Genomic DNA, 15,763 nt, shown 5'->3' with positions numbered 1-15,763 from the left:
ATTTGGGCAAAATCTGAGATCCCATTTCTATGTGGACCAGCTTTTCTTTTTAAACCATTCACTAGTGAACAGGTTATCTTAGACCAGTAGTTCTGAAACTTGGAACTGGATACTGTTTGCTTAGTAATGTTCCACGTTGTCCACTTTATTTAACTCCTTGGGTAACTGGGTAGTTCATTCTGTAGAATCTGATACATATTGCAGTGTGATTTGTACAAAACAGAAAAGAATCCATGGACTTTACCTCAGAATGAAAAAGGATGGATGGATTTAGCAGACATGCATGCCTTATGAGTATTGTAGGGTATTTACTCTTCATTCTTTGCCCATTTAACTGTTCGGTTTAGCTCATAACAAGGCGGCCTTCAAGAGGGGAGACTCATTCAGTGGCATTTGCACCAGTGGGTGTTCAATCAAAAGAGGGCTGCTTTAAAACTGTAGTCACACATTGCTTTAGGGCTCCCTAATCACAGTGTGCTTACACAGTAATTGCTAGGTGACAACCTGTTTACAGTACATCATGTACAGCTCGCTCGATTGTACTGGGGAGTAAACAATCAAGCACAAATGACACTGAGTTATGTGTGTGTACTGAGAATAAAACGGTGTTTACACATTATAAATATATTTTGATGTGTATAATCTCAGGCTCATAAGTGTGAGGAGATATGATTACCCCACAAAGGAAAGGGAAAGCAATCATGAAGCAAGTAATGGCAACACAAAGAATTCAGTTAACAAAGTAGATAGATAGATAGATAGATAGATAGATAGATAGATAGATAGATAGATAGATAGATAGATAGATAGATAGATAGATAGATAGATAGATAGATAGATAGATAGATAGATAGATACTTTATTAATCCCAAGGGGAAATTCAAATAATCCAGCAGCAGTATACTGATACAAAAAAAAAATATGTTAAATTAAAGAGTAATAAAAATTCATGTAAAAACAGACAATAACTTTGAATAATGTTAGCATTTACTCCCCTGGGTGGAATTGAAGAGTCGCATAGTGTGGAGGAGGAATGATTTCCTCATTCTGTCAGTGGAGCAGGACAGTGACAAAAGTCTGTCACTGAAGCTACTCCTCTGTCTGGAGATGACACTGTTCAGTTGATGCAGTGGATTCTTCATGATTGACAGGAGTTTGCTCAGTGCCCGTCGCTCTGCTACAGATGTTAAACTGTCCAGCTTTATTCCTACAATAGAGCATGCCTTCCTAACAAGTTTGTCCAGGCGTGAGACGTCCTTCTTTATGCTGTCTCCCCAGCACACCACCACGTAGAAGAGGACACTCACCACAACCATCTGGTAGAACATCTGCAGCATCTTATTGCAGATGTTGAAGGACGCCAACCTTCTAAGAAAGTATAATCGGCTCTGACCTTTCTTACACAGAGCATCATTATTTGCAGTCCAGTCCAATTTGTCATCCAGCTGCACTCCCAGGTATTTATAGGTTTGTACCTTCTGCACACAGTCTCCTCTGTTAAGTATGTTATTAGGGAAGTATAGTGAACTGAAAGCTAACTCCTGGAGCTCCATTGAAAGAATGAACAGGTTCACACACATATTTTTATAGCCCTCAAGAGCTGTAACTTAGCCTTCACATAGCACCTGAGGACCCTGGAGTGATGCAAAATTCATGGACCTTGCTGCAACAGCAGAATTTGGGCTCTCACCCAGGAAAAAAAATGATCTGCTTAAGACAGAAACTATTTACATTTTTAGAGACCAAATTAAATTGAACTAAATTGAATTCAGTGGAGAACTATTGTGGCGTTAATCTACTGTAACGGCCAGCAGATTGTCCTGATGATGTCCTGATGATAGGCGGGGCTGGATGTCTGATTGACAGCCACCTGTCTCACAGGTAAACGGAGCGATGCATTACACAAGTTTTGGGAAGGTTTGCACTCCATTCTACAAAAATGGTAATTTTCAAAACTGTTGGTAGAAAAATTAGGAGGGGACAATAAACAGTAGCCCCATACTACGTGATGGGGGTCAGTAACACAAAAGTAGATAACTCAAGTGCACATTATTTTATGAGGAGTTTTCATGACTCATAACAGCAGCCAGAGACATCAAGTTGCACAAGGTATGGTGGGGCAGGTTGTCAACACTGAATAAACACATCGATGTTGGCCTTTAACAACTATACTAAGTGCCTTGAGCATGGGAAAGGCACTATATAAATAAAATGTATTAGTATTATTATTATCCTCCATGTGCCCAAGTCTGTCCAACTTAAAATAATAATAATGGAATGCTTTGAGATTCCAGAGTTTTTGTTACTTTATTTCTAGTAATGTTATATTTCAGCCAAGGACCCTCACCTGTCTGGAGTTCAATTCCTTGTTTTATGTCTTTTTTGTTCATTATTGTGTCATTTGTCTATGCTAGCTTTGCTTTTACTAATCTGCTTTGTTCTCTATATCTGTGTTATATTCTCTGTGTTTTGTGGGTGGTCGCTCAAGAGCTTTCTTTCCACAGGTGGTTCACTCGAATGCGCTTGGGAGTTTTTGGTGTGTTATTCTGATTTTTTTTGTGCTTTGCCTTTTTGTGGTTTCCTGGGGCCTCATGTATAAACGGTGCGTACGCACAGAAAAGTTGCGTAAGAACTTTTCCACGTTCAAATCGCGATGTATAAAACCTACACTTGGCGTAAAGCCACGCACTTTTCCACGGTACCTCATGTCTTGTCGTACGCAACTTCTCCGCTCGGTTTTGCAAACTGGCAGCACCCAGCGTCAAAGCAGTGCTACTGTTCTTGTGTTATTACTCATTATTTTCATGACGCGGCTTTATAAACACACAGAAACTAACCGCATATTGATTATTAGTGTAATGCATCTGATTGTAATTAACTTGTAATAATATAATGGTCCAGGGAACAGCCATAGTATTCCAAATGCCATAACTGCTTTAGCGTTGTTACTCTCACTTCTTTTTCTTCTTCTTCTTCTTCTTCTTCTTCTCAGCTCCTCCCGTTAGGAGTTGCCACAGCGGATCATCTTTTTCCATATTACTCTCACTGCACGACTCGGAGTATTTATATCACTGTATCTGAGTGTGAATCACAGCAGCAGCTGATCGGAAAGAGAATTATCGGTATACGGCATTAAGCACACGCTGTCTCTGCCACGGCAAAACGTTTCAAAGCCTTTTCTGTACGGACCTCGCGGTTCAAAACAGTTTAATCCCAAGAACTTTAAATGCAGCCAATCAAGTGCTCCTTGTAGTACTGTTTGTACTTATAAGTACAATCACCACACTGTAAACTTGCACTACAGTTATAATATCGCACAACCTGAGCCACTTTATAAAGCGCGTATTTACATATGATGACGATATCATTTTTAAGGTGAAATGCAGCAAAATATGTTTGTTAAATTATACAGATAAAACTTTAACTTCATTTAAATAATCTATATTCTTCACTGGGAGTGTCGTGAAGGATAGAATAATTAAACATGTACTACGAAGATATTTCAATGTTCTTTAAACGTTTTGAAGAATCGGCACTAAGCTTACAGATGGCTTAACATCTATTACAGAGCTGATTGTATGGCGATCGGTTACTTGTGGAAAGAAAAGCCCTGACTGCAGTGACGGCTACGCCAATATATATTGAATATAAAACAGAAAGAGAAAACAACACAGCTAAAAACGCAGCGACAAATTTCGACAATAAATTATTTCATCAAAGTGAAACACATGTTTAAGAACGTGTTTTAACTCCTATCATCATGAAAATGACATCACGTATACATCTCAGTATTTTAGTTATTCAGAGAGCTGTAATATCACGAATGTAATGGATTCTGTGTCCAGTTGGAGGAAGAGAGCCAGTTTAAGAAGCAAGTAGTGATTCACACACATAGATCACATACGAGTAGAAGATCAAATACAAAACAAAGCATTTAACGTGCTACTTTAATTACGATGTGATTTGAGAAACTGCTTAATTAAACGATTTTAAGATGAAGTTTATAATGTTCTACTAAATGACAAAATAAACTACGTGATTAAAGTGGAAATGTCGAGATTCAAGTTGACATTGCGTGCTTTTTCCCCACTGTTTGCCTTTTTTTTCTCTGTACCCCAATAAGCTTTCATATGACAGTGGGCTACAACTCGCCTTTTCACGGCAACTTTGATATGTGACTTCTTTTTTATTTCCGGCACTGGCACTGTGCGATTTTGTGAATGTGAGCTTTCGAGTTTCTCCAACACGCTATGTCACTCGATCAACTTCCTTTTGTTGATTATACCACGGTTTACTTGAACAAATAGTATGTTTTTCCTTTGCCTCCACTTGGTATTCGCTGAAATTCTTATATTTTCCCTGTGCTTTTCCCATTGTCTTTTCACAGAAGGCTGCGCTTAAGGGCGATTTATATTGATTTGCATATTCAAATAGGCGTAATTCTGGGAGGATTTGGGGCGTTACATAATGCGCGTGCATGAGCGTTAGTTTTCACGCTGATCGGGATTTATGTAATGGAAGAACGTGGAAGTTGGAGTACGCACAGATTCCTCCATCTGGATTTTTCTGTGCGTAAGCACATTTCGGCTTTTGTGCTTACGCCCTGTTATAGTGCGAGTTCTACGCACGGCGTTATACATGAGGCCCCAGGTCTTTTTCTCTTTCTTTTGATTCTTGCTTTGGGACTTTGTTTGCATTGAATTGCCTTATTGTTTTGAGCAACTCCTCTTGTCTTATGTGCTCCAAAAAAGCTTCATTCTTATTGAAGAGCATTTTTGTGAAAATAAAGATCCAGTGTGTGTCATTATATCTAGCCAGGGTTTGATGGTAAATCCTCCCAGTGGGAATTGTGGAAGTGTTTTCAGGGCATATGTGGTTTAGGAACATTTCAAATACTGCATATCATTATTTCTACCTGGGTCTGGAGCTGGCAGGTTGCTTGCCACATCTTTACTAATAAGCACATGACGATCTATAGTGTGAAGAGGTGTGCAGGGTGGACAAGAAGAAGACACTTATTCTTTTGTGCTTACAAAATGCTACATTCATTGCACGGGGTCTGTACTGTTGATGATTCTGGTAACATTTCAAGAGCTCCAAGACTTAAACATACTGTAAATGTTATCTTTGGTATAATAAACTGCTCAAAAAAATTAAAGGAACACTTTGAAAACACATCAGATCTCAATGGGAAAAAGAAATCCTCCTGGATATCTATACTGATATAGACTGGGTAATGTGTTAGGAACGAAAGGATGCCACATCGTTTGATGGAAATGAAAATGATCAACCTACAGAGCCCTGAATTCAAAGACGCCCCAAAAATCAGAGTGAAAAAATTATGTGGCAGGCTAGTCCATTTTGCCAAAATTTAATTGCAGCAACTCAAAATTGTACGCAGCACTTTGTATGGCCCCTGTGTTCTTGTATACATGCCTGACAACATCGGTGCATGCTTCTAATGAGATGACAGATGGTGTTGTGGGGGATCTCCTCCCAGATCTGGACCAGGGCATCACTGAGCTCCTGGACAGTCTGAGGTGCAACCTGGTGGCATTGGATGGACCAAAACATAATGTCCCAGAGGTGTTCTATTGGATTTAGGTCAGGAAAGTGTGGTGGCCAGTCAATGGTATCAATTCCTTCATCCTCCAAGAACTGCCTGCATACTCTCACCACATGAGGCCAGGAATTGTCGTGCACCAGGAGCCACTGTACCAGCATAGGGTCTGACCAATGGGTCCAAGGATTTCATCCTGATACCTAATGGCAGCCAAGGTGCCTTTGTCAAGCCTGTAGCGGTCTGTGTGACCCTCCATGGATATGCCTCCCCAGACAATCATTAACCCACCACCAAACTGCTCATGCTGAATGATGTTACAGGCAGCATAATGTTCTCCATGGCTTCTCCAGACCCTTTCACTTCTGTCACGTGCTCAGGGTGAACCTGCTCTCATCTGTAAAGCACAGGGCACCAGTGGTGCATCTGCCAATTCTGGTATTCTATGGCGAATGCCAATCGAGCTGCATGCTGCTGGGCAGTGAGCTCAGGGCCCATTAGAGGACATGGGGCCCTTGGGTCACCCTCATGAAGTCTTTCTGGTTGTTTGGTCAGAGACATTCACACCAGTGGCCTGCTGGAGGTCATTTTGTAGGGCTCTGGCAGTGCTCATCCTGTTCCTCCTTGCCCAAAGGAGAAGATACTGGTCCTGCTGATGGGTTATGGACATTCTATGGCCCTCTCCAGCTCTCCTAGAGTAACTGCTTGTCTCCTAGAATCTCCTCCATGCCCTTGAGACTGTGCAGGGAGACACAGCAAACCTTCTGGCAATGACACGTATTGATGTGCCATCCTGGAGAAGTTGGACTACCTGTGCAACCTCTGTAGGGTCCAGGTATCGCCTCATGCTACCAGTAGTGACACTGACTGTAGCCAAATGCAAAACTAGTGAAGAAACAGTCAGAAAAGATGAGGAGGGAAAAATGTCAGTGGCCTCCACCTGTTAAACCATTCCTGTTTTGGGGGTCATCTCATTGTTGCCCCTCTAGTGCATCTGTTGTTAATTTCATTAACACCACAGCAGCTGAAACTGATTAACAACCCCCTCTGCTACTTAACTGACCAGATTAATATCCCATAAGTTTCATTGACTTTATGCTATACTCTGATTAAAAAGTGTTCCTTTAATTCTTTTGAGCAGTATATTTGGCAATGTGCAAATGCTGTGCAAATTGCTTGTCTTGAGAACTGCTCTGTTGTCTACTAGCTAATGTAGGCAGATGTCAAGTATTATTTCATCCACCCGTCTATTTCCTGTGACATCATTTAACATGATACACCCATTTCTCACTATTTTGGTTAGACTAAAATGAGGAAAATATTTATTTCTACTTTAAAAAATTAAAAATAGATTTTTGTTGCTGGATTTGAGGCCCATTTGCGTCTGGAGGCAGGAGTTGCGGTGGAGTCCTTTACGCCAGCACCCGAGGACAATTACCTAAACTGCTGATGTATTTCACAACTTAATTACACAATTAACATAAAAAGAGAAATACATTCAGTGTGTTTACATGCACACACATAATCAAGTAAAGGTGAATAACCTGATTAAGGCAGAAACCTGGGATCTTAATAATCCACGTTTACATGCGCAAGTAATCTTCTGGATTCTTGGCAGATTGCTCCAACATCATTAAACTGCGCTGAAAAGAGTTAAGTATCATCATTAGCCACTGTGAATCTGAAAATAAGCATGCCACCTGTTATAATATTCTTGCGTTTTATAAATATGTTTAGTCAAATTGATGCTTTATTAATAGCTTTCTGCTGCATGTAGCAATAAGATAACAACTGAGCTAGGTTACTCATTAATTGAAAGAACTGTCGGACTACATAACACGCGTTACTTTTAAACATATTACCCTACTGCTCTCGAGATTGTGTTGCTGAGTGTAGCACTGTGCTACAGCTCATCAGCTTAAATTTAACGATTTCTCAAATATTATTATTATTTCAACCAGGAAAAGGAATAATGTGATCACCCAAACATTTGCCTTTGGAAAATTGTTTTATGGGCACTTCTACCTGCAGCAAACACATGCACAAGCTGTCAGCGTGCAATTAACATGCACAGACAACAAAATCCTTTACAGTAACCCAGTTAAGGGTTTATATGGTATCACACATGTGCATTGGAGGATTTCCTTATGGGCTCTGGCGATTTATGTAATAACCCACCCGGACGAGAGGGGATGCTACTGCTAACACTGTCTTCTCCTTCTCTCCCTGAAGCACTGAGATACCACCAGTGAGAGCATCTACCCCCACCCCTTCTGATTCCCCAACAATAAGAACCCTGGCTTCCCAGGAGGAGGCAACATTTTGGAAAGAGCAACCTGCCAGATGGAGCTCCAGAGCAAACTCACCCTAATCCACAGACAGAAGCCAAGACTTACTTTTGTTATTTGAAGCCCAACAACAGGGGCAAAAATTCCTAAGGAGTGTTTTCTTTTTTTTTAACTTTCTGTTAATTAAACAAAACAACCCTTTTGGTGCCCCAAATTTTCTTCAGTAAGCCTGTCATTCCTGCACTCAGCCACAAGGGGCACAAAACTGGGTTATTCACAGAGATATCCCCGTCTTTTAATCAGGTTTCTCAAAGGCCAATAGCCCAATTAATCTAAGTAGAATATGTTTACATGGCATTTTAGAAATCAGTTTTCTCTGTATAATCAGGTTACTGAAATGCAGAAACACATACTAACTGAAATAACACTAAACACAAAACAAAACCATTCAACAAAACCAAATTCAGGCTTTACAAAGAATGTAGAAAAAAATAGGATCGAAAGTAAAACAAGCAGGCAAAATCCAACATCAGTCATAACAGGCTGAAGGAAATGCAGGAGTGGTTGAGCCTTAGCCCACATGTCTGATGTATAGTCATTGTCTGTGTAATGCAGGGTCAAAAGCTCAGCTGCTGAGCTAAACACAGATGAATTCTGGGATACTTGACACATGTAATCCAAATAATCTGTAAACCTGGAAAAAGACAATGTGGCATGAAATTGCGGTGACTGTTAAATCAGTACGTGGCAGTCTTATGAGCCAAGAGGAGCTGGAAATGAGAAAGGGACAAAAGGATCTTCACTTTCTCTTTCACTTCCACAAAACTTCATGTTTGATGCAAAGATATTGCAATATAATATCTGTCAGCATTTTGCTTGAGAGAATCCTGAAGATGAAACAGGTAGTCTGGCTGTGCCTCATATATTTACCCAAATCATTGTCATTATTTGCATATCACGTATAAGCATATTTAACTACAGCTATAAAGATTTTTTTATAATTATAGACATACATTACTCTAGGCCTTCCTATTGACAATGTAATTACTGCTACATTTGTGTAACGATGTGGACTTACTATTTAAGAAGAATTACCTGACTTTACATTTATCTGTACCGTTAATCAAGCTGCCCAGTAAGTACAATAATTGTAGCAATGGATAGTTTCTCTGTAGATAAATACTCTAATTAATTACATGTAACTACAACATAACTGGGAAGGTCAAAAATAAAGTGCGACAAATACTTTTTTTAAACAAGAAAATATTGCAGTGGTCAGAAGAACATGCTTTGTATAAATAAGCTTGACTGGGAGAAGAAAACTGAAACAATCCTCCCAAAAACACCACAAATGATATTTAGTTAATACAAATAAATGGTACACACAGACCTCTGGTTCCCAAATAAAGGGGAATTGAAAAAAGGTGTAGTCCACCAACATAATGATAAACTTGATTATGAATTCTAAACACGTAGGCACCATGTCACCAAGGGCGGTTATCAACAGAGGCTCCCATGGATGCAAAAAATAAAGAGGTCTTGATACTGTGTATGTGTTGTAAATAGTCCCTGCTTACACTTCCTGTGCAAGTTCTATTGTCAATGTCAATTTATTTATATAGCACATTTAAAACAACATAGAAATGCTATGGCCAAAGTGCTTTACAATAATAGAATAAAAGAAAAACATACAATTAACATCCAACCATCGTCCAACCCGCTGAATCCAAACACAGGGTCACAGGGGTATGATGGAGCCAATCCCAGCCAACACAGGGCACAAGGCAGGAACAAATCCTGGGCAGGGTGCCAACCCACCGCGGGATACACACAAACACACCCACACACCAAGCACACACTAGGGCCAATTTAGAATCACCAATCCACCTAACCTGCATGTCTTTGGACTGTGGGAGGAAACCCACGCAGACATAGGAAGCAAACCCGGGTCTCCTAACTGCAAGGCAGCAGCGCTACCACTGCGCCACCCATATAATTAACATGAATAACATAAATAGAAATAAAATAAATGAACATAAATAAAATAAATAATAAATAGAAGTAATGTTACATAATCACAATGAGGAAACCATCAGTATTACTGAAGGTCACGGAATGCAAGTGAATAGAAATGAGTCTTTAATCTTGTTTTGAACAGTTCAATTGTAGACGACTCCTTTATATGATGAGGTGAAGAGTTCCACAGGCGAAGGGCAGCAGCTGCAAAAGCCCTGTCCCCCTTAGTTTTACACTTAGTACGAGGGACAACAAGAGACAACTGACCAGAAGATCTAAGTACTCTAGATGGCTGGTGTAAAACACATAATTCAGATAAATAGACAGGAGCAAGCCCATGTAAAGATTTAAAAACTAGCAACAAGATTTTAAAATCATTTCGAAAACTGACAGGCAGCCAATGTAAAGAAGCTAATATTGGAGAAACAGAGTCATACTTTCTTGCCCCAACCAGAAGCGAGCGGCAGCATCCTGGACCAACTGTAACCTGTGTATCAGGGGTTTGCTAATCCCAGAATACAGCGAGTTGCAGTAATCAAGAAGAGAAAAAATAAAAGCATGAGTAGGTTTCTCAAGATCCCTAGAAGATAATAAAGGCTTGATCTTACCTAATAGACGAAGCTGGAAAAAGCAACTCTTGACTACAGAATTAACCTGTTTCTCAAAAGAGAGGTTACTGTCATTGTCTTTGAGTATGTGTGATGACTTATGTACAGCAAGCAGTACTTTGCTATTTTAACAAAACACATTTTTTTGCTTTTCCACTGAAAATATAGTGGTCCACATTGAGCACATAGCTGATTCAACTTCCCCAAGTCATGTTCATCAAACATTAATGCAATGATGTAAAAGCAAAGCACGTATGTGTGCAGACGTTCTGAGTGCTAAGATCTGTTAGTTTGTTGGCAGACATTTGTTTGTGATTGTTGTGCTTGCAGCTTGTAGTTCACATCGATGTGCTTTTCCTTTCTGTCAAGTTGCACAGCAGTTTTTCTGCCTGCTGATATAGCACGTAAGTCCAACTGAGAATTAGCTCCAATTCAGGGCTGCCATAGAGCACAGTTCCAATTGATGGATTGTGTAAGGCGCATCACTTCAAATATTGTCAAATGAGGCCAGGATCAAGTAGTAAGGGCTAGAACTTTATACGTTTTTGCCAGTGTGCATCATTTTCTTTTGTGACTTTTTGTACATCTGTACCTTATTTTTGTAAATTGTGCATTATTTTATCATTATTCTAATAGTCTCATTGTACGAGTCTAAAATCTGAATGGTCATTGAATTTGAATGACTTATTCTGCATGGCATATTGCTTACCAGTTACTGGTCATGTAACATGAAGACCATGTGACACATTTTGGTGTTATTGTTCTTCCCCTAAAAGATGGCAGTGCCCAGTGATAAAAGGATACGTGTCTTTTGAATTCCAGTTACTTTATAATATGCTTTTTTACAGCACCTTCAAAAGCAAACGTACTGTCCAATATATTTTATTTGAGACAGCACAGCTTATTTTTCACAATAGTATGTATATATGTGCAAAGTGAATACTTTGTATGCTGTTATCTGTACAGAACACATCCCATACAAGCATAATTACCTTGAATTAACATTTCACTTCATTTAACTTTAAACTGGACTCAAGGATTCAAAGCTTCATAAAGCCTTTATTCTGCATCATTTTCCAAGAATCTCAATATGGTTTACAGTTTGTCACATACTTATTGAACCTAAATAAAAAAAAAAAATCATCCCGTGCAGTACCTTGTACTAGCAAACTTGCATACATAGCAAAAAATGTTAACTTTAAAGGCAACAGACACTGTGTATGTGGGGAAGAAAATGATGGGCCTGTAATGAGGGATCATGTCTTCCAATACTGGAGCACTCTACGCCATCAACTCTTTGTGTTATCAACCTCAAGAGTTTACAAGCACAAGATCTCAAAATATACCAAAAATGCACACTAGAGACGGAAATCCCATAAAAAAATTGGGGCTAATATCACTGAGGGCAATGTAGACTCTTTATAAAAAAGTAATTTATTATTCAAAAGCTGTGCATAACAAAATAAACTCTGTGGAGCACTAAGGCATAGAATTATGAAAAGCAAACAAAGTATTAATCACAGAGCAGAGAGGTCAAAAAACCCAGGCGTACACAAACCACAACAAATAATCAAATATCCAAGAACTCACCACTATAAAGCACATTCAAATGAACTGCTAGGAAGAGTGAGTTGTCCCCTTGTTTGTAAGGCTAAGGGCAGTCCCTTGTAGTGATGGCCAGGTATCCACGCCTCTTGGGGAACCATCCATAAAGCACAAGGCACATTATACAAGCATAAGAGAAAAAGCAAATAAAAAGCAAAAGTAACATTAACATAAATCAAACACTTAACAAATTAATAAAAAGACATAAAACAAGAATTTGAACCCCAGCCAGGGAAGTACACCAGCTAAAATACAACACACTGTAACTCATGGAAATAGCAAAATTCGTAGCAGTAATAGGCTAAAAAAAGCAGACCAGGCTAATTTTCCTGACTTCATTTTCAGAAATTTTCATGTATTTCCTGAAAATCCTATAGAAAGGCATAATCCTCCCAATGCATCCTGGTTACACCACTGGCACTATGCCCAGTACAGCATGCCTGCTACATTTCTGGTCAGTAAGTAGGATATATTATCAACAGTCCATAATTAAGTCTGCTGCCCCAATTAATTTTCCAGTCTTAGACTTCTACGATGTCATATTACGTGACTTCTAGTTATGGGGTATGTCAGATTTGCTGGTTGCTGATCTCGGTGCTTTTTGCAAATGATGTTGTCCTGTTTGCTTCATCAGGCCGTGATCTTCAGCTCTCTCTGGAGCGGTTCGCAGCTGAGTGTGAAGCGGCTGGGATAAGAATCAGCTCCTCTAAATCTGAGACCATGGTCCTCAGCCGGAAAAGGGTGGAGTGCCCTCTCAGGGTTAGGGGAGAGATCCTGCCCCAAGTGGAGGAATTCAAGTATCTCGGGGTCTTGTTCCCGTGTGAGGGAAGAATGGACCGTGAGATCGCCAGGCGGATCGGTGCGCATTCCGCAGTGATGCGGGCTCTGCATCGGTCTGTCGTGGTGAAAAAGGAGCTGAGCCGTAAGGCAAAGCTCTCAATTTACCAGTCGATCTACGTTCCTACCCTCATCTATGGTCATGAGCTGTGGGTAGTGACCGAAAGAACGATATCGCGAATACAAGCGGCTGAAATGAGTTTCCTCCGCAGGGTGTCTGGGCTTTCCCTTATTGATAGGGTGAGAAGCTCAGTCATCCGGGATGGGCTCAGAGTAGAGCCGCTGCTCCACCACATCGAGAGGAGTCAGATGAGGTGGCTCGGGCATCTGATCAGGATGCCTCCTGGACCCTCCCTGGTGAGGTGTTCCGGGCACGTCCAACCAGGAGGAGGCCCCGGGGAAGACCCAGGACACGCTGGAGGGACTATGTTTCCCGGCTGGCCTGGGAACGCCTTGGGATTCTCCCGGAAGAGCTGGAAGAAGTGGCCGGGGAGAGGGAAGTCTGGGCATCTCTGCTTAAGCTGCTGTCCCCGTGACCCGACCCCGGATAAGTGGAAGAGGATGGATGGATGGATGGATAATCTCGTTGCTGTACCATTTCCAAATACATGAACTGAAAATGGTAGCCCATGTCACATTTAGCAACAGAGCTCTGACCCTCCACCACAGTTGCTGCCAGACTCAACCCTTTATTTCTTTTTTTATTCTGTTTCAGTATGTAAGCCACAATATATCAGAAAGACGAGCCTCTCTTCTATTTTCAGGATTCAAAACATCCTTATTCCTTATTCCCCATTGCTACATTCTATTCTATGCATTGCACATTCAAATGAGCATTCAATGGTTGTCACTTCTCATGTATGCAACAACAACAACATTTATTTCTATAACGTTTTCATACAAATGATGTAGCTCAAAGTGCTTTACATGATAAAGAAAGAGAAAAAGAAAAAATATAAAAATTAAGCAATACTAATTAACAAAAAATAAAGTAAGGTATGATGGCCAGGGAGGACAGAAAAAACAAAGAAAAACTCAAGAGGGCTGGAGAAAAAAAACAAAATCAGCAGGGGTTCCAAGGCCATGAGACCGGCCAGCCCCCACTGGGCATTCTACTTAATATAAATGATCTAGATCAGTCCTCATGACTATCAGGCTTCACATGGTAGAAATTAGATGATGATGGTAATATGGACCTCTGGCCTTCAATCCATCAATGTAGGGACTGCACAGTGCAGGTGGTGGTGTTGCAGATCGCCACCACAGAAAATCGGAAAGAGAACAGAAGAGAAAGTAGGGATTAGTACAGATCACAGAGCCATGATAAAAAAGATAATTAAATGCATATACAGTATATCAGGGTTACACTAGATAGATAGATAGATAGATAGATAGATAGATAGATAGATAGATAGATAGATAGATAGATAGATAGATAGATAGATATTATATATTATATTGATAGATAGATAGATACTTTATTAATCCCAAAGGGAAATTTACAGAAATGAATCTTATAAGAAAGCCATATTAAAATAATGGGTTTTTAGCAGTTTTTTAAAGTGTTCCACTGTAGTAGCCTGGCAAATTCCTTTTGGCAAGCTATTCAAGATTTTAGGTGCATAACAGCAGAAGGCTGCCTCACCACTTTTTTTAAGTTCAGCTCTTGGAATTATAAGCAGACCCTCATTCGGTGTAAAATTTAAGACTTGTAAAAATACCTAAATTAATAAATTCTTTGTGCTTTATAAACTTATTTTAAAATATTACTGATTAGATCCTGCCATGTTTTGAAAAAAGTCTGTATAGATCCTCTAACTGAGTATTTGATTTTTTCCAATTTCAAATAGTATAACACATCAGTTTCCCACTGACTTAAAAGAGGAGAGTTTGCGTTATTCCAGTTTATCAGAATAAGTCTGCGTGCCAAAAGTGTAGTGAATGCAATCACAATTTGTTTGTCCTTCTCCACTTTAAGCCCCTCTGGAAGAACCCCAAACACAGCTGTTAATGGGTTAGGAGGGATTGTGAGTCCAAGGCTGTCTGAGAGGTAATTAAAAATTTTTGTCCAGAATAATGTTAATTTGGTGCAGGCCCAGAACATGTGACCCAGTGAGGCTGGGGCTTGGTTGCAACGTTCGCAGGTTGGATCATGCCCTGAAAACATTTTGGAGAGTTTTAGTCGAGACAGATGTGCTCAATATATAATTTTGAGTTGTATAATTGTATGCTTTGCGCATATGGAGCTCGAGTGAATTCTCTGCATTGCTACTTTCCACTCCTTTTCTGATATATTAATTGAGAGGTCTTTTTCCCAGTGTCCTCTTGGATCTTTGAAAGGAAGGGATTGTAAAATCACTGTATCTGTGTGTGGAATCACAGCTCTACAGCAGCAGATCGGAAAGTGAATTATCGGTATACAGCATCTAGCACACACTGCCTCAGCCGTACTGTCTATTTGAACTACTCTCATACGGCAAATGCTTCAGAGCCTTTCCTGTATGGACCTTGAGGTTCAGAAACAGTTTCATTCCAAGAACTATAAACTAACTCAATCAGTCCATCAAGTGCTCCTTGTGGAACTGTTTGTACTTATTAGTACAGTTACCTCACTGTAAACTTGCGATACAGTTATAATATTGCACAACCTGAGCCACTTTATAAAGCTTGTATTTACATATGAGGACGATATCATTTTTAAGTTGAAATGCAGCAAAATGTGTTTATTACATTATACAGATAAAATTTTAACATCGTTTAAATAATCTATATTGTTAATAATTAAACATGTGAGGACACGGTGCCGCAGCGCTAGCTAGATCAGAGATTGTTCCTGCATCACGCTGTAT

The sequence above is a fragment of the Polypterus senegalus genome, chromosome 3 (assembly GCF_016835505.1).
Source record: "Polypterus senegalus isolate Bchr_013 chromosome 3, ASM1683550v1, whole genome shotgun sequence".
NCBI lineage: Eukaryota > Metazoa > Chordata > Cladistia > Polypteriformes > Polypteridae > Polypterus > Polypterus senegalus.
The sequence above is the reverse complement of the archived record's forward strand: the minus strand, read 5'-3'. Positions refer to the sequence as shown.